This window comes from Diabrotica undecimpunctata, chromosome 6, assembly GCF_040954645.1.
Source record: "Diabrotica undecimpunctata isolate CICGRU chromosome 6, icDiaUnde3, whole genome shotgun sequence".
Classification (NCBI taxonomy): Eukaryota; Metazoa; Arthropoda; class Insecta; order Coleoptera; family Chrysomelidae; genus Diabrotica; species Diabrotica undecimpunctata.
Window position 1 is genome coordinate 127,208,059 of NC_092808.1, and position 20,767 is coordinate 127,228,825.

The 20,767-nt window shown below is 31.4% G+C and overlaps 2 long non-coding RNA genes across 2 annotated transcripts in view; one reads left to right on the top strand and one right to left on the bottom strand.

Annotated features, from left to right (window-relative positions):
• LOC140442818 (uncharacterized) overlaps window positions 1–20,767 on the bottom strand; it is a 71,908-nt gene that overhangs the window by 41,461 nt on the left and 9,680 nt on the right. The gene's annotated exons all lie outside the window — the stretch shown is intronic.
• LOC140442816 (uncharacterized) lies at window positions 11,399–18,510 on the top strand. The gene is made up of 2 exons (XR_011951151.1): window positions 11,399–11,573; window positions 18,250–18,510. It is a non-coding gene; the product is annotated as an uncharacterized lncRNA (long non-coding RNA).

Genomic DNA, 20,767 nt, shown 5'->3' on the forward strand with positions numbered 1-20,767 from the left:
TTGAACTTATTTGTAACAATGGAACTTTAATTAAAAAATATTACCGTTACAAAAAAACTAAAAAATGATTTGTTAATTAAAAAAACATTTATTAATTAATTCCACATCTCTGGAATTGGCAATGAGGATCAAGGGACGTCGAACTGGAGCGTGAGATTAAACTTAGAAGCACATTTCAAAAATGAATTTAAAATGAAGACCGAAACACGTGTGCTACGAAAAGTAACAAAAAGTCTACCGGAGAAGAAAATACAGATAAAAGAAAGGAACCATGGGAACTTAGTCCTATCAGATCCAAATTTTAATGAAACAGGTCCAATAGAGATACTGTTAGGAGCCAAACAATATAGTTTAATATTACTGGACGGAGCAGATCGAACAAAGGATGGTTTGTTAACCCAAAGTACTAAATTAGGGATAGGTCTAAGACAGCACAGCAAGAGAATATCCCTAATATAAAAGTACTCAGTATGATATCTAGGCGATAGATAGATGAAGAAATAAAAAAAAATGGGAGTTAGAAGAAGTAGATCAAAGCAATACTCTTTCAGTAGAAGAAAAAGAGTGCGAAGAATATTATAAGAGAACAGTAAAAAGGGATAAGGAATGAAAATTTGAAGTTAAAATACCCTTCAGTTCTAATACAAGGCGATCAGGAGACTCAAAACACCAAGCATACGCGAGACTGCTGCAATTAGAGAAGAAATTTCAAACAGACGGAAACCTAGAAAAGGATTACAGGAAATTTATGAAGAAATATAAAGACTTACGACCCATGGAGTTGAATACAATAGAAACAGGCAATAAACAAGGGTATTACCTTCTTCACCATGCAGTCTATTATAAATTTTTACCTCAACAACAACTATAGTGTAATAATTCAATAGCTGTCAATAAAACTATATTTTCCATGACTTTAAATTTTTATTTTATCATTGTCAATCGAGAAGAATCGGACACAGGGAATTTAGAAACAATTCGAACTTAAAATTACATTCGAATTTGTCCATTGGTACTTGACCAGACAAGTAGGTACTTGCCATAACATTTTCATACTTATTCTTTAGGCACCGTCTCCTCTAAGGAGGTTGGTAATCATCACAGCTATTTTCACTTTTAAGATTGCAGCTCTGAACAAGTCGACGGAACTGCAATTATACCACTTTCTCAGATTATTGAGCCAGGAGATGCGTCTTCTTCCAATACTTCGTTTTCCCCGTATTTTTCCCTGCATTATGGTTTGTAGGAACACATATTTATCCCCTCTTATAACGTGGCCGAGATATTGAAACTTTCTTATCTTAATCGTATTCATGATTTCCATTTCCTTTGTCATCTTTCTGAGGACCTCACCATTTGTTATTCGGTCTACCCAACTTATTTTTAATATTCTTTGGTAGGTCCACATCTCGAATGCTTTAAGTCGATCGCTCACCTCTTTCTTTAAGATCCAGGCCTCCGCCCCATACAGCGGCACCGAAAACACATATGAACGTAATATTCTTATTTTGAGTTGCAAACTAAGGTCTCTACTGCATAATACTTTTCTCATCTTATTAAATGTTGCTCTAGCTTGTCCAGTTCTCATTTTTATTTCTTCTGTATACTCGTTATTTTCATTAATAATTGTACCAAGATATCTGTATTTTTTTACTTTTTCTATTGGAACCCCTCTTATGTTTAAAATGTCTTGTTGTGTTTTGGAAATTGTCATAAATTTTGTTTTATTAGCATTAAGCGTTAGTCTGCTTTCCTCACTAGCATTTACTACATTATCTAAAAGTGTCTGTAGATCTTGTATATTCTCTGCAATTAGTATAGTATCATCGGCATATCTGATATTGTTGATGGGTCTGCCGTTGACTTTTATTCCAATTGTTCCATTTTCAAGTGATTTTTTAATTATTTCTTCCGAATATAGATTGAACAATAAGGAGGAGAGTATTCAACTTTGCATTACGCCTCTTTTTATCTCTACTTCCTCCGAAAGTTCTTTGCTACTCTGAATTTAGCTGTTTGTTTAAAGTAGAGATGAGTTATTATTCTTAAGTCTTTGTTGTCAATGTGTTTATCTTTAATTTACTGTATAAGACGGTTGTGTCGGACCTTATCGAACGCCTTATTGTCATCAATAAAACAAACATAAAGTAGTTGGTTTACATCCATACATCTTTGCATGAGGACGTTAAATCCAAATAATGCATCTCGTGTACCCATGGCATTCCTAAATCCAAATTTGGTTTCAGTGATGTCTTGTTCCACTTTTCTGAAAATTCTTAAATGGATAATTTTTAAGAATATTTTTAGTGTGTGACTTATTAGACTAATTATACGGTGGTCATTACATTCCCTTGCGTTAGGTTTTTTTGGTAATGTAATAAATGTTGATTTGAGCCAATCTCTCGGAATAATACCCGTATTATATATTAGTATTATATAAGTCTACTAATACATTGATCTGAACTTCTGATATTAATTTAATTATTTCAGTTGGAATTGTGTCAGGCCCCGCAGTTTTATTAGATTTTGCCAGATTTATTGCATGTATTGTTTCATCCTTAGTTATATTTGGACCTATATCATGTTCCTCGCAATCGTTCATGCTATCTTGTTGTGTCCTGTCGTCTTCAAACAATTCTTGGACGTATTCTCTCCATCTGTTTAGTTTGCCTTTGATATCAGATATTATTTTACCATTCGTGTCAACCAGGGTGTTACTATTGTTGGACCGTCTTATACCTGCTAATTCTTTAATTTTTTTGTGCAATTCAAAACTGTCATGATTTCTCTGGAGTTCTTCTTTTTCATTACTTTTTCATTACTTTTTCATTACTTTTTATTTATTTTCAACAAATATATTGTTGGTTGAATTTTGAAGTTTGCACTTAAAAATAAAATAAAAAATATGTTTCAATACAACACAAATATTTACCCTTACCAGTAATATTATAAAGTTTTAGGTATAAATATTATGTAACCATTCTAGAATGTATATCCAAAAGTAATTTTAATTTAAATGATTATTAAATTTTTATGACGAAAAATATTGGTTGATCTCAAAAACTATATGCGTTTATCTTTAAACATATTTTTCTAAATTAAATAATTTCTAGTTTATGGTAGGAATTTATTCATATTAAAATTAAGGTTTTTTTTGTACATTTTATGTCTGTTTTGTAAATTTTTATGTTTGGTAATTGTCCCGAATTATTGATTAAAAAATTTGTTAATTCAAAAATGTGCCATTGTGTATGGGCGCGCGCATGTGTAACCTAAATAAGGAGTTACAAAAAGAGCTATATCTCAGAAGCTACTAAAGGTATAATACAAATTTTTAAGATTACACCGAGAACAATTTTCTAAAAAAAATCTCCATTATTTTTTGAAATACAGCCCAATATATGAAAACTCAGTCCGTTTCAAAAAATTTCAAAATTGCATTTAATTGTAGACACTTTCATCTACTTATTCCCAAATTTTCATCCTTAATGTATTTTTTTGGGGTCATAGTGTTCTTTGATCTGATGAACTACTTAAGCTTTCTTATAAGAAAGCTTAAGTAGTTCATCTGATGAGTTTCATGAACTAATACAAATCTGTTTAAAAACATGTGCTTTTACGTAAGATGAACATCTATTAATTTATCTTTTTATATTTCACAAAGGCACCTCAATTGCTAACTAGTTTGAGGTACACGAAATATTTAAATGAGTTGCCCAAAATTGAAAATAATTCACAAAAGGTGTTATTGAATAAATTCTTTCTGTGTAATAAATTAATTGAAATTGTTCTCCAAATCTGGTTTCCCTTCTATCGTCGCGTTGAACTCTTTTACTATACATGTTTAAAAATAAATTATATTATGGTTAAAACGCGAATATCGGATAAAACTAGAGTTAACCGGATAGAGTTAGAATTATCCAAGCATAGTGGATAAAGCTACACATTTGTGAATATTTCGTGGTATTCTGGATTTATCCCGTTAATATTGTATTATCCTGTTCAAATAAATAACCGTTTCTAATTTGAAGTAAAAATTAATATAATTTTTATCGCAGTTTAAGTTATATCAAGTTCTCAATGCTTAGCTATATCTTTTGAACAATAATTCTGTAGTCAATTCTGAATAAAGAAAAGAAAGCAAAGAAAATTATATATATATATATATATATATATATATATATATATATATATATATATATATATGTATATATATATATATATATATATATATATATATATATATATATATATATATATATATATTACAGGTTCCAACTTATAAATACATTTTGGAGACGGCTATCGCCGTACTTCCGTTCGCCTCCGCCAATCCTCCCGGTCCAAGGCATGCTCCTCCTACAAACCCTCTAGATTCCATCGCTCTTTTAATTTCTTCATTTTATGAGCGTCGAGGTCTTTCTCTTTTTCTTCTTCCATGGGGCTTCCATCTGTGAAGTTTTTGGGGCCAACGTTCGTCAGGCATTCTCAATAGATATCCAAACCAAATTAAAGAAGACTTTAATTAATAAATTGTTTACGTTCATGGTTACTACACTAGATGGCTTGTCTTGTCGGTCTTTACATTTAAGATTTTACAAATTTGCTTATATCTGATCATAGTCAATAATTTTGAAACTGCAATGATTTGCTTGTGTTTACGAAATAAAATACAAAGAACAACAAAGCGGCCTGCTCCTTAGGCGTAACAGCGGAATAAGCAAAAATATTGGTAAGCCTAAGAATACTTAGGTATACTAATTAAAATTAAAATTAAAAGCATGTCATTCTACCTTAATACAAATAAAATAATGGTATTCTGGAAGCTCTGCAAAATAGGCATTTTTTTTGTCAATTATTTTTTCGTTCGAGCTAAATTTTTTATTTATGAGTCACGTCTTTAAATTTATAAACAGAGAGGAGCCAAATCAAGAGAATAAGTTGGATGAAAAAGCAATTCGAAGCTCAATTCATGCATTTTTGTCACTTTTCCAATGCTTATTGTTTTGAGTGGGAAACATCACTGTTTTCTTCCCGCCGAATTCCTGCTTCAATTTGTGCAATAATAGAAAGTAGTATTGTTTATTGACAGTTTTACCTTTTTCAAGATAGTCAATTGAAATTTTGCCCTTGCAATGCCAAAATACAGCAGCCATAACCTTTTTGGCCTATTAAGCCACTCTACGCCGCTTCGGAGCACTTTTGTCCAGGCTTCAGTCCACTGCCGTGCGTTCATTCTGTTCTCTGGCGTGTAGTAGTAAATCCAGGTTTCATCAACAGTTAGCAATCGACGCCAAAAATCCGACATATTGCCCTTCATAAAGTCCGTCCAAACACTACTAAAAACTGATCACACAATTACGTTTTTGGTCAATGGTCAGCAAACTCACGGAAGGATAATTTTTTCGTATTCAAAATTTCGTTTAAAATATGGGTAATCGCAGATGACAACCACATAGAAAAAGAGGTATCAGCAATAATTGCTGCGGGAAAGAGAGCAACGTACTACCTATCATCATCATTAACATCTTAACCGCTAAAAAAACAATCTAAATTAAGACTATACACGGCAATTCTCAAAAGTGAAAGTGCAATCTCAAAAGTGAAAATAGCTGTGATGATTACCAACCTCCTTGTTCAACCAAGGTACTGAAAACATCGTCAGACATATAAAAGCTAAACGAATAAGATGAGCAGATCATGTGGTAAGATCAGGGGAAGACAGTGTACTAAAGACAGTGTTTTTGAGGAGCCAGACTGTAGAAGATCAGTAGGACGTCCAAGAAAGAGATGGAAGGATGATGTTGAAGCCGATTTATCTAGGATTGGTGTACAACAATGAGAAATGGAAGCGCAAGATCGTATAGGATGGAGGGTTATAGTGGATGCGGCGAAGACTCATCCCGAGTTGTAAAGTCAGTCAAGAAAGAGAAGATATATGACAATTACTAAATTCACGAAACCAAAACCAGTGTAGCCTAAAGGAGTATTAGTTCAATAATATTTATCTAGCTTTCCTTTTGTTTCCTTCGAGGTTTTATTTCTCAAATATGGCTACATCGCGCTAAAATTTTACATGTCTGCCAAAAAAAGGTTAAACTTTCTAGAACTAAATAAAATGTTTTTTTTTAGATCGAAACGCTTGAATTGGCGAAGGAGTTAAGGCCACCACATCAAGAAAAATCCAGTCTATAGAAAAATAGTAAAATTGATACTTCCAGAAGAATATTGAAATATTCTTAATATTGTATATACATGAGGAATTATGACTGTATATTAATTTATTTAATCTAATCATAATGAAATTATTGAAAAAGGTGTTACGAAATTATGGTTAAGCATTAAGGAGTTACTCAAAAAAGTATTTGTCAAAAAAAAACATTAATTCTAACAGATTTACTAACCTTTTAAGATTAATTTTTATTTGTACACATCAGCGTTAACTTGTCCTGAAATGACCAGAAATTAAATTTATTTTGGAATTAAAGAGATTATAAATCAGTAGTATAAATCATTTTAACCGTTAATAGAATCGTGAGTCCTATTATACTATAAATCTATGCAAAATGTTAATTATGTCAGAAACTAATAAAACGGCCGTTGAAATATGTAGAAATTTATTATTTTCCATTTAATTTTAATTAAATCCTCGTATTAATAGTAAATTATCTATAAGCAGTTGGATATTTACAAATAAGATCATAATTTAGATAATGAAACTGCAGTACATTATAATTATACGATGTCACAACTGCATTTTCTCCACACTTTAAGAAATATATTACTTATCTATTCTATAGATCTGTCTAATTAATAATTTTTTTGCAGTACTGAACTAATGCACTTGCATATTATTTTTGATATGAGATTTTATTAAAATAATCGTTCACAATCGAGCCCCATTTTGTAAAATTATTTTAAACTAGATCATATGTCAAATGATAAATTGTCTTTAACACTTTTTTGTCAGTACGTTCCTAGAATTCAGTACGTACTATTGCACCAATTCGAAATGGTGACCATTAGTCTAAAGAAATGTTACATTTTTTGAGTCTTATCGCGCATTTTTTAGAGGACGCAATTTTATTTTTTTTATGCGTTGGGGGGTAAGTATAAACTAGCAACCCTATCGAAAATTTTTACAGACATTATTTCAACAACTTTATTCTTATTACTTTTTATCGTAAAATTTTTGTAACTAACAATTGTTTTTTGGACTTTATAACTTTTTTCTGATCATTTTACAATTGAATGACATCAAAACAATATTAAACAAGGTTTTTAAACGAATAATTTTCAACAACTTGTTTTAATTTCAATAATTTTTCTTCTTGGTCTTGAATATTCGTAAGAGCATGATAAAACGAACCGTTAGGCTTAGTTTTCTAGTATATATTATTTATTCATATAATTTATTATTGTATTAACATTAGAATATTATTTTTAATTTGCTATTTACCCTTTTTCCTGCCACCTATAACGTAGATTCTGTAGATGCGTTTTTTTACGTGGTATCCCCAGTAGGCCTATAGTGGTTTCCAGTATAGCGATTAATCAAATTGCACAATACATGTTTTTTGTTTGGAAGCTTTACATTTTTCAACCGAAAGTAGAAGTGATATTAAAATTGTGTCATAATCTGTTAAATGTTATAAATGGCAAACACAAAATTAAAATTCTCTGTAAAGGTTTTTTAGCAGTTACTTCAATAATAAAGTTGTTTCATCCACTGATATTGAAAGTGCAAGACAGCCACATTAAGTCACAAGGCCTGGGGACAATTTTTTTTGGTCGAAGATGTGATAGTTCCAATTAATGAAACATTTATTTTACCCAATCCCATTGTTTTACCTTTTGAATAGAATGCAAGAGAAATTAAACCCTGAAGTAGATTTAGCTGAAGCCTGTATTACTTTTGTTTTTTAGAAGTTTTATTGGTTTTGGCTATAATTTGGATTCCATCTAAATTGTGTTTAATATAAGTATATTCAGCGATTTTAGAATTTCTATTGTTATCTCTTTATAATGATTTATTGTCATATTTTCTTCTTTTTTCATTAAGAAATATTTAATACGTTATAAAGATATTAGGAATGAACTATTTAGTAATTTTATTTTAATTTTCGATTTAGAAAATTATATAATTTTTTTGGCATATCATTTCCACCAAGACTTATTTCATCGGAGAAGAAGTTCTCCTACAGTCAACATGTACAGGTTTAACCGGAATCGGTAGGAAAACTCAACTCCTTTTTATTAAGTAAATGAACATTTATGGGTTTTTGAGAATTTAAACTTTTAATATTTGAATATCTATTACTTATAAAACTTAATTTAAGTTTTAAAATTGTTATTTCTATTTCTATTTGTTTTTTAATTAAATCTATATTTAATAATCAGTAATTCTCATTTTTTCTAAATAATACTAGCGCTTAAATAATATATATCGTTCATTGAATAATATATACAGTAGACCCCCTCTTAACCGGCCACATCGGGACCAGAGCCTGCTCGGTTGACCAAATGGCCGGTTAATCCGATGTGCTGGTATTTTCATGAGAAAAATCAAGTACGTAGTCAAGAGAAAGATCACGGAGTATACAGTTGAAAAATACTATTTATTTGTATGTACATATATGTATACATATTTAAATATTTTACAAACATGTTTTAAAAAAATCGGTAACTTTCTTCTGTTTCTTGACATTAAGAGAATTTTTAAAAGCTATATATCTTCATTTTTTAAAAACCAAGACGTTTATTGAAGATGACCTAGGTTGTTGTTCAATATACTTTAATGCCACCTCCATTGCAGCCCTCGCTTCGGTGTGACGACCTTTTCCTCTCCGTCAACATCATCATCTTCAGTCTCGTCATTTTCATAGGGCTCTTCATGTGTTGCTAGTGTAATTATCTCGTCGTCTGTCAAAAATTAGATTTTAAGTTCCTGGTCACATTCCTTTAAGTTACTTTTTTTGATCATATCAATAAGATTGAGATCTTCACTTTCTGCGCATTGTAAAATTTCGGACAGTAATTTACGTCTGTATTGTCTTTTCAAGCTTTCAATCACCCCTTGATCCATCGGTTGCACCAAGCTTGTCACATTAGGAGGAAGAACGATAATTTTTATGTCATCTGTCCACATGTTAGGTTTTCAGTTGGAGCAGTATCCAGAAGTAGGACTTATTTAGTGGTAAGATTTACGCTCTTAAGATGACGCGTTACTCTCGGAACAAATTCACGCTCAAACCATTATTCGAATAGATCAGCGCTCATCCCTGCTGATTTTTGTGATCAGTAGAATACGGGGAGGGACGATGGATGTAAATTTTTAAATGCACGAGGTTTAGCGAAGTTACCAACAACGAAAAGAGGAATTTTGTGTATTCTTGCATTTTTATCTGATTCCATTTGGGTGCAGAAATCCTTAATTGAATGCCGATCCCTTCGCCTGTCATCATCAAGCGGCGCTTCATAATCGTCTCGTACGCAAAACAATAGGAAGGGGGAGTGGCCGGTTAATACGATGGCTGGTTAATGTGGGACCTGTTAAGAGGGAGTCTACTGTATATTCTTTATTCTTTATTCTCAAACTTCTTTCCTGAGGTTTTTTAAGTATTTCAATAGCTGTATCTCTAAAATATAGGCCATATTTTTGCATAGACCTTTGTCTGAATAGACTTTTTTTCCAATATTAACGCCCATTACAACTGGCTCTTACTTGCTTTTTGTAGTCCACTACAGTATTTTAATTTAATTTCGCTTTTTACTTCGATATCCGGCAAAAGCAAAATATGTAGTGTTGTTGGCTCACAGTTTCACTAACTATTACATTCCAATGCTAGTTTTTGTCCCCTTTTGTACGAAATAAGTTGATTTTTTCTTTTTTCAAACAATGTGTTAACAATCATCATAGAGTATCATCTCCAGTATCACTTCTAGTTCCAAAGTCTAGTCCTCGATGTATTGCTTTATAAAATCTCTTGAATTAGCCAACATGTGCATTAAGAGGGGTAGGGTTTTATTTTGTGTTTTTTTTATTCGATAATATAACTCTTCAAGAGTATCCAGTTAAAATTTCAGAGTGATCGAAGAAAAATTTATGGAGTTACAGGTATTTATGAGTGACTGAATTAAGTTAGTGAGGTGAGTGATTGAGGTGAGTGTTGAGGTGAGTGATTGAGGTGAGTGATTGAGGTGAGTGTTGAGGTGAGTGATTGAGGTGAGTGAGTGAGGTGAGTTAGTCGGATGAGTGAGTGAGGTGAGTGAGCACTCACATATAAATTGGAATACGTGCAGTTTCAAGCTCTCATAATTATGCACTCGTGGCAGATAACATTCGAATTATTAGAGCGGATAAATTAGCTGCAGATGCAACAAAAAAGGCAGAGTTCGTCGAAAGCAGGAACAAAAAGGTGCTCTAGATATTTTGGCAGGAAATACGTCGCTACATGGGCCTGCACTGTGTGAGTATAAAAAATAACCTTTTTTTTAAACGCGTTTTTTCAGAATAACGTTTTTCCAGTCGGTGTTCACTGTATCTTAAAAACTACTTGATCCATCCTTCTCAAGTTTACACATTTTTTTATTGATAAAATACTAGGTCGCAGGGTTGGGATATTGTCCATTTTGTTGTTATAATTAATTTTATAACATCAAATTTTAACAAAATATTTTCGAAAATTCAAAAAATTCGTCTTTTTCTGCTTCTAAAATTTGAAAACAATATCGCGACGTTGCGACCTAGGAACACTTTTAACCTAACGCAATCTTTTTCGTTTTTTTGCCTTCAGATAATCCAGTTATCAGTTACGATGGACACCGTCAAATAATTTATTTATTCATCTTGGAAAATTAGCTGCCATTTTCTTAATTTTTAATATTTTTGTACCAAACTTTCAGATAATACTCTTGAAATGTTGTACTATAATGTACCAATGTTATAAATACATTTATATTAAATAATTTAAAAAAAAAATTTAAAAATATGTTTAACATATTGAAAATATACCCTTTTTCCTTTAAAGTCATCTCCTATTATGACAATATTAGTAGAAGACTTATGTGTCTGTGGCGTTGTAAAATCTATGGATTTAATATTCAGATCTTGGTGTTCCAACATGGTATATGTTTATATATATTTTATTTTATAACTTATTGATTAATTTTCGTTATCTTTTATGATATAGTTTTCTTATTTTTTATAGCTTATACGTTTACACCAACCCACATCTTACTAACACTTGTATTGTTGCTATTTACAGAGATTAATATATCCATAATTTCTTATCTTAATTAATAATGTAATTTAACACTTTTATCGGTTTTATTTAAAAATATCAAAATATCCATAATTCTTATCTAAATTAAGAATATAATTTACGAGTTATGAAAATATAAATACCTGGTTTAAACAGAGTTCCTCACACTAGACAAATAAACTTTATTTTATTGTCATAAATTCAAAATTTTACTTTTTAAAATGAAATTTATTTTTTTATTGTTTTCTCTTGTCGTTGTTAGTGCCGAAACACCGGACAACCATTTGCCCTGGGACTTCAAACCTTATGGTAATTTTTTAAATATTTTATTTTATTTTAAATTTTTATTAACTAGCTACAAATAATTAACAATAAATCAACCTTGTTTAAAATGTTTAGCAAACGCTATTTCTTATTTCTTATCCAAGGGTCTACATATATAGATATTATTGGTTCTAAAATACAATGCTAGGATTAACGTTTTATTTGTTATCAAAAAATATTCTCATTTCTTCCGTTTTCAATAGTTTTCGTGATATCTTAATATTCGTTCTTCTAAAAATATTTAATAATTTAGTTTTTTCGAGTTTATTCAATCATAGCCATCTTACCTGTGATATTATGGCTTTTAGGTATAGTGAAAAATATTACATAAAAAAAATTAAAACTTATTCTGTATATTGTATTATTTATAGACACAGCTACTTCATTTGATTTATTAATTTCTTCTTTAACGTAATTCTCTAGTTTTAAATGACTGAAAATTGTTATTTTCTCACTCCAATAGACATTTTTTTGGTTTGTTTGACCTCTACCATCTTTGTTTTGCTGCCATAAATATAGCAAATCTCATCCTTCACTGGCCAAGCTTTTTCCATTAACAGTTTAGATTAGATTAGATTAAGAGATTACAAAATATACCCCAAGGTATTTTGTTTCTTTGGCAAATGAAATCTGTTCTTCCCAGCACCGGTGGTTTTAGGCCTTGTAGTGCTGTTTTTTTGGTGAAGTTGACAATTTGTGTTTTCTGAGCATTGACTATCAGTCTCTCTTGTTTACACCAGTCGTCAACTATATTTAGGGCTGCTTGCATTCTCTCAGACACTACCTGAGCAAACCTGCCCCTAACAACGGCTATATCGTCAGCATATTCTAGACAATGAAAGCCTTCTGTGGACAGATTTCTGAGGAGATCATCTACCAAGGTTGCCCAAAGTAGAGGGAACAGAACTCCACCTTGTGGACAGCCTCCACCTACTTTTGCTTTGATGGTTGCTTTACCCAGAGTGGACATTACTGTCCTATTCTCCAGGGATGCCCTTATCCATCTGCTAACAGTAATCAGGATATTACTCGATCTAATAATCATCATATTTTTCAACATAATATCATAGCTGCTGAGAATGGTGAGAGCAAGGTATTAGGCCTCTACTGAAATGCGACCTCAAATTTGTATTATTTTAAACGATATTTTGTCAAAGAATCTACCTCCTTGACATTTAGATAGCTTCCGTTTCTTCACCAAAATCACTTCTGCTTCCTCACTCTCTCAGTCTCATCAAGTAACTTAAGGAAGAACATCGCTCTCAGAAGTTTTTCTCTCGCACACAAAAAGTTTTAGTTCTCTTTTTCTTTCTCTCGCGTTCCGTAGTAAGGGCCAAGCAATTAATTTAACCAAGTGTATAGTGTTTTTATTGTTACTAAATCGGTAAAGAACAGTGCAGTGTATAATTTCATCCCCACAAGGGACAAACAACAGAATTAGTAGCCTACAACCAAAATCCTGTAAATAAATCCAATTTGACGCCCAACAGGAAATTTATAAACGAACACCCGCTTTTCCTTTAATAATTTTCAGTTTTTCTGGACAAATCTTTGCTCAATGTTCATGTGTTGTACCATATAAACGCTGTTCCCATTTATTATCCTCTTCCTTGAATGTAATACATTAAACGGTATATAAAAAGTCGCCATTAGTAAACAGAAAATAGGGCTTAAACATGAATGAGAAGAAACAAAATTTATATTAGTACCGAAGTATCAGATCTTAAAGATCTTCAATTCTTTATACATCGAGTTATTAGTGAATACTTAACAAAAAGACTTTGCATAAATATATCAAAGGCAAACTTACTTGTGGTTAATAAACAAGATGTTGGCAATATGAAATTAATTGTATGTAATTAATTAAAAGTTAACCATTTTAAATACTCCTAAAAAGAAGCTTCTAGCAAGAGCTAAAAAGAATTTAGTAGGCATATGTAAAATGGCCCTGGATAAAACGTATATCCTTGCTGGCCAATCTTAGGAAAGGACTGGTCTAACGTTAACTGATCTTTTTCGAACTACTGTGAATAGAATTAGGTTGGTCAAAGTAGTCGTCAATATCACTAGAAGATAGTCACCTTTAAAAGAAGATGTGAGATAAGATGGAAGGATAACAAGGATCAATTGTTACTGAAAAAGTAGCTTTATTCACTCAGAATGAGAAACAGCTCGAAATGTTGTTGGAATTCTAGTCACTGCGGCAATTGCAAAATCTGTTAAAGTGATCGAGTAATGATGCTCAAACTAAACGGATAGCCATTTGATATAGATCTTGAACAAATATATGCACCAATTACGAATAGCACTGAGGAAGAACTGGAAAAATTTTACCTCAACATCGAAAGAGCTGAAAAATTTATGAAAAGTTATGACATAAAAATCTTCATAGGTGACTGGAATTCAAAAGTTCTAAAAAAATTTCAAAAACCCAAATTAGACAACAGAATCACACTTTAAACACAAATGCAGAAATAAACGTCCAAAGTTGTTCAAAGAACCGTAACATAGGCGATACGTGGACAATCATTAAAAATGCCATCGTTGTAACAGAAGAAAACATAATAGAGAAAGTAGATCGAAAAAAAAGAAAACCCTGGATGATCGATGATGTTCTAGATAAGATCTCATGCCTATGAAACCCCAAATAACTGTCAATACCAACTGATGAAAACAATGAAACAAAGAGATGCTGATAAAGAAAAACAAATTTGGGAGATAAAGCTTATGGAATTATTTGAGGATGACAGACCAGACAAGACGTAAAACAGTAAAACAAGGCTCATTAATGACATTCATTGGACCTAAAGCCCTTCTGCAGCGTTGCAAAAGCAGTAACAAGAACAGCTACAACAAAGTGGAAATTGGCAGATGATGATCTATACAAATTCTAGAGGAAGAAACAACAGAGCATATTTTTTGTTGGTGCGATATCCTTGCAAATGTGTGGTTCTATACATTAGGCGAAGAAAAGCCACCAGCAAAGAGCTAAATAGAAGATTAATTCTCAAAGCTAGTAGACCTTTTAAAAAGCTAGCATTACACGACCACAATAAATCTGAAAATGTCACAGTGGAATAGGCTCAATGCCACCTCATTAAATCTATCCACCAAACTAAGTCCTGCTGCAATCTCACACGCTTCTTTAATCGTATATATGAAACTGGGACACTACGTCAAAACTGGCTCACAACCACATACAGATTGAACGAATTTAAAACGGAACATAATCAATGTATTTCGGCTCAACTCCGCTCTAGGTGGTTGGCCAACAAAAGGTTGTCAAATAATTATATTATAAAAATCCAATACTTCAGCGGGCTGCTGGATTCTGAATTCATTCAAGAACAAGTCAAAACTCCACCCAAATAGGTTGCCTAGAATCACTGTGAAAACTAGACTACACAAGCAGTTATTATGCTGTCAAACCACTTATCGCTTCCTTATAGTCCAAGAGATAGAGCCGAAATTTTGAACTCATCAGTAATATGACATTTCTCTATTGGAATATATTCATTGTAACTGGGTTAAGACTTTGCCTTACAGGCGGACGCCCCTCATGGTACAGGGGGTGGCTATACAGGGATGAAGTTGTAATTTTTTTCGGACCTAAAAACTCTAAATCTAAAAGGGCGGACAGCTGGGTTGGTACAGAGAGCCATAAAACGGGGTCAAATGTACCACTTGCCTGCGCATTTTAGGTCTCGGTAACAATTTTCAAACTGATTTTATTATGATATTTTTATACCGATTGATTTGAAAATTTGTATGCTTACTTCTGTTACTATTCTGAGAAGCGTCAAGTAGAGTTTTCCTCAAAATTTTCCACAAAAATTTCCGTAAATGAAAATTTTTGTAATTTTTTGAGGTAAAATCTAATTTATAGAATCCTTTCGATTTTCTGTAAGTTATACCATGATTTTTTTCCAAAAATTTTCAAACGATTTTTCCGATAAGAAAAAAAAATTTAGAAAAACTTTTAAAAATTTTGTCATTTTTCTCACTCTCATTTCATCACATTCATGATCTTCGTCACTTTCACTTTCAATAATATCACATTCATTATCTGCTTCATTTTCAATCACTACTTCTCGAACTGATTCTGGCATCTGAGGTCCACTAAATCTTTGAATTTATATGTTTCATCTTCAAACTCTTAATTCTTAATAAACTTCAAATTTTTACGATAAAAAAAAAATTAGAAAAACTTTTCTAAAACATTTGATAAAACTCTACGTCATCGTCTGAATCTTTTATAGAATATTTTGTAGTTTTAAAATGATATTATGATAATGTTTTTTTTTCAAACTAAAGTCATATTTACTTTACAAATCACATTTTTTTCTTAAATATAAATATTTTACGAATTAATTTTTAATTGAATAAATGTTTGATATTTGATATTTTATTAAATTAAAGTAATTTTATAATGTTAACTATTAAATATTTTTGGTATAACAAATAGTAATTTTACTTATTTTTTATTACAATAAAAAGGTTTTTAAATTTATATTGCGTAAATAATGGTTGTTCAGATATAAGAAAAATTTGATTTATTATTACATTAATAATCAAATACAAAATATATTATTTCTATTTATCAATAGGTAAAATTCAATTTGTAGAATTCCTTTAACATTTTACAAATAACTATTAATAAAAATCAATTTCATAGTTTAATTATCAATTTTTTAAGTTTTGAAATTTACTTTGTACTTAGATATTTCAATATTTTTTTTAACTTTCAAATTGATTGAATTTTTTTTTTCATTAGTTATTTATAATTTTACAAATTCTGTTTGGACATTACTTTTGCATCATTAAATGCATTTTGCATCACTAAATGTAATAAGTATCAAGATGCTTTTATCCAACTTGGTGAAACTGACTTCGATTGTAATGAAGTTTTTGAAACCTTAGAAACTTTCATATGTCACTTATATGGAACAGGACTGACGAGAACAATTCCAAAAAGAAAAGTAAACGATGTCAGATTTTCACTATTTAACCGGCAGTATAAGTTGCATGATATGAACGAGCCTTTTTAAAAAAAAAACTAAAAAATTTCGATGCTTCAAGCTTACCACCATGTCAAGATGAATTACACCAACATCTACTGCGAGCTCATTATATTTCAAATATTTGGACAAATGCTCATAAAAAAGTACCAACAGAATTGATTGTTGAAGAACATGGTTGGGAGTTTGAAGATGAAACATATAAATTCAAATGGTTTAGTGGACCTCAGATGCCAGAATCAATTCGAGAAGTAGTGATTGAAAATGAAGCAGATAATGAATGTGATATTATTGAAAGTGAAAGTGACGAAGATGATGAATGTGATGACATCAGTGAGAGTGAGAAAAATGACGAAATTTTTAAAGTTTTTCTAAATTTTTTTTCTTATCGGAAAAATCGTTTGAAAATTTTTGGAAAAATTCATGGTATAACTGACAGAAAATCGAAAGGATTCTACAAATTAGATTTTACCTCAAAAAATTACGAAAATTTTCATTTACGGAAATTTTTTTGGAAAATTTTGAGGAAAACTCTACTTGACGCTTTTCAGAATAGTAACAGAAGTGAGCATACAAATTTTCAAATCAATCGGTATAAAAATATCATAATAAAATCAGTTTGAAAATTGTTACCGAGACCTAAAATGCGCAGGCAAGTGGTACATTTGACCCCGTTTTATGGCTCTCTGTACCAACCCAGCTGTCCGCTCTTTTGGATTTAGAGTTTTTAGGGGCTAAATAATGAGCCATGAAAATGGCGGACATATTACTTATCGTTAATTTTTCGCCAAAAAATTGCAATTTCATCCCTGTCCGCCACCCCTTATGTATCCACTCTCGCGTCTGGCCTTTGGGATTGCGTCTAGTTATACCAAGATCTTACTCTGGGCAAATTTTCAGCCATATTATCGATCGTTAATTTTTCCGAAAAAAATTACAACTTCATCCCTGTATAGCCACCCCCTGTACCACGAGGGGCGTCCGCCTGTAAGACAAAGTCTTAACCCAGTTACAATGAATATATTCCAATAGAGAAATGTCATATTACTGATCAGTTGATCAGTTCAAAATTTCGGCTCTATCTCTCCGACTATTAGGCAAGCTCCTCTTTCCTTTAAAGGAGACAGATAGTTGAACGATATTTTATACAATGTCTATCACCGGGTATGGATTTATTTTTGTCCAAGTTTTATATTGGTCCACTATTTCAAATGCAGTTCAAACAGACATATATTAAATTGTATGTTCCGTTTTAAATTCGTTCAATCTGTATATACCACTATATAAGAAACATAAATTAAGAAACATGTGAAGTAAAACTACTTAAAATAGGGGGTGCAGTCAAAAACAAAATTAAAAGAAAACCCTTTAATCCATTCAACGTTTAAAAACTATTTAAAACGTAATGTAGTAATGTAAGATCTTTTCTAGAGCAGGACTATCATCCTCTCGTTCCCATCAATTCATTTATGCGGTGACACTCATAACAAAGTTACAATAGTGAAATTAAAAATAGTGGTAGTTAGGAAAAAATAAATATAAGTTTTAATTAGAATGGCTATATAATATAAAAATAATATTTATTATATTTAATTTAGTTTAAATTCCAACATCTAATTAAAATATGTTTTTATTTGTTACAGAATGCTTCTTACCTGCTGACATACCTCCATGCGTAGGTCCTTCAGCACCTATTGTTGCTTGGAGATGGGACAAATGGACTAATCAATGTGTAGAAGATGTTTATAGAACCGGATGCATTCCCACCAGGAACAATTTTGTAAATATCTACGATTGTTATCGTATAGCAGAACCAATTTGCAAAGCATATATAAATTAAGTTTTTAAAAATTTGTGATTTAGATGAAATAAATTCCGAGAGAGAATATTATTGCATTCTAAAAGTTTTATATTTTAATATGTACAGAATTTAACTGGAAGGGAAATTTAGAAGGGAGAAGGGAAATTTAGAGGCAACTCTTCGAAATGCTGCTGGTTTTACGTTATAAACTTACGGAAACTGAAGAACTGAATAGACTAAATAGAACCATGCTAACTAAATACCATATGAACCACCCCAAATCAAACATCCAACGCATGACACTACCACGCACACAGGGAGGGAGAAGAATGGGGTGTTTTGGAAATATTACCCACTACTTAAAGACAAAAAAACAGCACAAAAGCAAAGACAAAAATATATAGAGCAGCAATTAGACTGGTGATATCATACGGAGCGGAAGTAGTGTGTCTTACGATAAAAGATGAAGAAAAACTAAGAATTATTGAAAGAAAAATTAAGAGAAAATACGGCCCAGTAAAGACAGAGCAAGGAGAATATAGAAGACTAATGTAGGATGACATAAGAAATAGAAATATAACCGAAGGGGAAGACATAGCAAAATTTATTAATGCACAAAGACTGAGATGCTTTGGACACATACAAAGAAGAGAAGAAAACGCACTAACTAGGAAGATAAAAAACCTGAAACCAGTAATAAACAGACCAAAAGGAAGACATGTTCACATATTTTAAATAACATTTTCGAGGATTGAGAAAGATATTAAATAATACCAGATCATTTAATTTTTAACTATCAATAAAAATGTAATATATGATGACAAGTATAAATTAGATGGTAATACGATATTCACAGATATCGCTGCCTAAGTACCTACATAATTTATTTGTCAATGACAGTGTTTACATAACATGAATCATTTTTCAATGATATGTGTTTATGGAACCCTATATTTGTTAATAAATTCACTGTATGAATAGCATATATTATATTCTGTATCATATCGGATCTGTATCATACGCCTTTTCTAGGTCGATGAAGGCTAGATGTACTTCGGTACCAATCGCTATTCTTTTTTCTATTACTTGTTGAAGTATAAACAAGTTATCAGTGCAAGATATACCAGGCGTAAATCCACTTTGGTCTTCGCTAATTAGATGTCCTACATCATCTTGTATTTTTCCATTTATTATCTTTCCATTCAATCTCCCGAAAGTAGATAGGACACTTAATCCTCTGTAGCAATCAGGATCTTTTAGATTTCCCTTTTTAAAGATGGACACTTGGTGAGCGGTTTTCCATTCAGATGGTACTTAAATTTGTTGGCAGCATTGATTCATTAGAAAAGTTATTCGTTCTTATTAGCAGTGGATCTCCTGCTTTAAGTAACTTTAAAACTATAGTGCCAGGTCCTGGAGATCGCCCGTTTTTCATTTTAATAAACGCAGTACGGACCTCGTTGTTAGTAGTATTAATGTCACTATTTGTTTGTCTCTCCATATTGTATTCCCTCCCATATTATGATATACAATATTAGGCAGGTATACAATATTTTCTTTTTTATTTACGGAAGGAAAACTGGCGTAAAAAGAGCTGCCCCACATCAGAAAAACCTATTAAGAGCATACAATGCAATTGAAGAAAGGCAAGTATTCTCTGACTCAAGGACGGCAATTGTTTTGTTCTCTTTTCCTGGCAATTTTCTCTGTTATAGTGCTTGCGCAGTCCAAAAAGTATTTTCTACTAATGAAGAGAACGACTTGTGTCAGTATTTAACTTGTCCGAGTCATATTGGGCATTATGGACTTTCACATTGCTCTTTGCGAAGCTTAGCATTTACTAGCAGTTTAATGCAATTTACTATTTTTATTGGAAATAAGTCATAACTTTACTTTAAAGTAAGTTTTTTGACGTTTTGATTTCCACATTGGAAATCTTCTCAAAATTCAAAAAAACTATTCAATTTTGTCCATTTTTAATAGTTTTCTAGCAAATTGTCAACGTGTTTATGATCTTGGACTATGTTACTCTTTTTTGAAAACGATTTACGGAGTGGTAATCGAAACTTCAAAAGTTAAGTAAAATGTCATTTTTATTACAATCAATTGTGGCTTAACCACATATGAATATAATATTTAACTTAGGCATGACAGTTTCAGAACCATTTTAAAACATATTAGTTTCTGTACATTGCTGGCGAACCAGTTATCGCGTTATAAAAATGTAAAATCTGTTAACACCAAGTACTATTTATGAAAATTAACAGTGAATTACGTGATATACTCCTATTACACAGAAAAGTTAGGTAACAGTCATTTCTTTTATCATTTTATATATTTAATATATAAAATTATTTTTA